At 38.5% G+C, this 2,031-nt stretch overlaps 1 long non-coding RNA gene across 1 annotated transcript; it reads right to left on the bottom strand.

The window, feature by feature from the left end:
- Positions 1-1,207: 1,207 nt before the first annotated feature.
- On the bottom strand, positions 1,208-2,031 carry LOC119191720. The gene is made up of 2 exons (XR_005113515.1): positions 1,793-2,031; positions 1,208-1,276 (listed from the first exon to the last, which is right to left on the bottom strand). It is a non-coding gene; the product is annotated as an uncharacterized LOC119191720 (long non-coding RNA).

A 2,031-nucleotide genomic window follows, 5' to 3' on the forward strand; every position in this document is an offset into this window, starting at 1 on the left:
CATATTGTTTCCATATTTAGAACAAGGGTTGGTGAATTCACTTAATGCACTAAATATAGTATTTATTGGTAAGTAATTATTGGTTTTAATATGGCCAAATATTTTGAATTATGGAAACAAAGCACTATATGGCCAAAACAAAGCTTCCATACTAACAAATCTCTGTAAATGGTTATTCTGAGGTAAAGCTTTGTAAGTCTTCTCATAAAACTTGCATTCTACTCAAAGAAAGTAAAGGAAAAAGTATACAAAAATACAAATTATATTTAATACAAAAAAACTTATTTCATTAAAAATGTTGGTGTATAAGTACTATTTGAATGTTTTAAATCTCTAATGGTTTTGCTCCATGTTATTGAAAATATTCATGTCATGAGAAAGTGATTTGTACTTAGAGTACTGTATATTTTAACAACATTTTATGGCAGAATCCATTAGTAATGGTGTATGTTATTACAATTCTATAACTCTATTAACACTAAGTATGTGGTTACATCAATTATCAGATAGTACATTTTGATAGAAATGTAATGGCTACACTAGTCATGGTAACGAAATTCCATTTTTGAATTCGTTTTTCATTGATAAAACTTGTTTTATTGTACATTAATACAAGGTTAGTGGAGACACCTGTAGAGTGCAGAGGCAATTGTTTGGTTTGTCATTTGTCAGTTTGTTTGTGTTGAACAGCTGAACAACATGTGATTGTTATTGATGCATCGAATTATTTCGACATTACGCATATAAATGTACGCCTTAACGTCGTTCGGCCCGTATCCATGACACGGACCAATCAAAACTAATTTATTAATGTTCTCAATACAAATCGAACGCTCGTTTGTCTAATGCACGCCAATGTTGGGTAATGTGTAATTGTAAAATGGCATTCAGAAAAAGTGGTAGAGGCAACTTTCTGTTGCCAACTCATCTATGCAGGCGATGCGAGCCGCCTAATTGCTTATACATGAAAGCTAGAACGAAACCAGTGGAATGTTTATTAGAGCAAAACTCCGCTGCTTTGCGCGCAAGTCGCGACTTACGATTGAATTGACCTACATCGAGTACTCACCTCGAAGTAGGGGCTACACGCGGACAGCACCACTTTGTGCGCCTTGAGCGTCTGTCCCTCGGCTGCCAGGGTGCAGTCCACGTGCATGCCCTCTCTAGCAGGGTGTCGAACACGGACACCAGGGTGGATTGATGGTTGTTCCACCGCAAGCAGAACTGTTGGTCGTCGTCCATGATGCCGTCGTGCCGCTCGCCGCGCCCGCCTGCCCTACGAAACCACCGTATCAACACTGTGTCTAAACAGTATAAAACACCACGCAATAATTAGGCCATTAGGAAAAACTTTGTTCACACAACACGCAACTACGTAAATCCGCAAGTTTCTTGTCACAGAACGCAAATTATCTCACCGAATCACTTCATACGATGAGATCACGCCCCGACTTAACTAAATTAACTTTAGGGACCGCATACGAGCCGTCGTAAGCGACGCGGCACAAAGAAAATGGCCGCTTTTCCAGCGCGACAAAAAATAAAATGGCGACGAAAATTCTAAGTTTTACTATTTTCTGAGCAAACTTTTCTTGACACATATATCATACACGAAAGCGACGAGAACTCGCGGCGCGTATAACTTCGGAAAAGTTTAAAGTCAACAAAGAAACTTCTGAGAAACTTCACTTCGAAAGTTCACCGAGTGGAAATTTTCAAGATGAAAAGTCTAGCCAGTAAGTTAGCCCTTATCACGTTCGTAACGCTACACCAAACTGCGTTAAATGCTTACCTTGACTATTGCATTAACTGAATTAGAGTATTTTAACACGATTTCGTAAGTTTTGAGTTAATTTTCACAATGATTCCACATTTGCACACCCGCCAGCTTTCTTGATTGAATGAAATTGAAAACACAAAACTATGCTATGTTGCAAGTTTAGAGAAAGGCACCTCTACAAAAATCCAAACGAAGTACAAGTTGGAAGCGACGCGAGTGACCCAAAATAAGCTCTATGAATGTTGCCATTA

The sequence above is a fragment of the Manduca sexta genome, unplaced genomic scaffold (genome assembly GCF_014839805.1).
Source record: "Manduca sexta isolate Smith_Timp_Sample1 unplaced genomic scaffold, JHU_Msex_v1.0 HiC_scaffold_1837, whole genome shotgun sequence".
NCBI lineage: Eukaryota > Metazoa > Arthropoda > Insecta > Lepidoptera > Sphingidae > Manduca > Manduca sexta.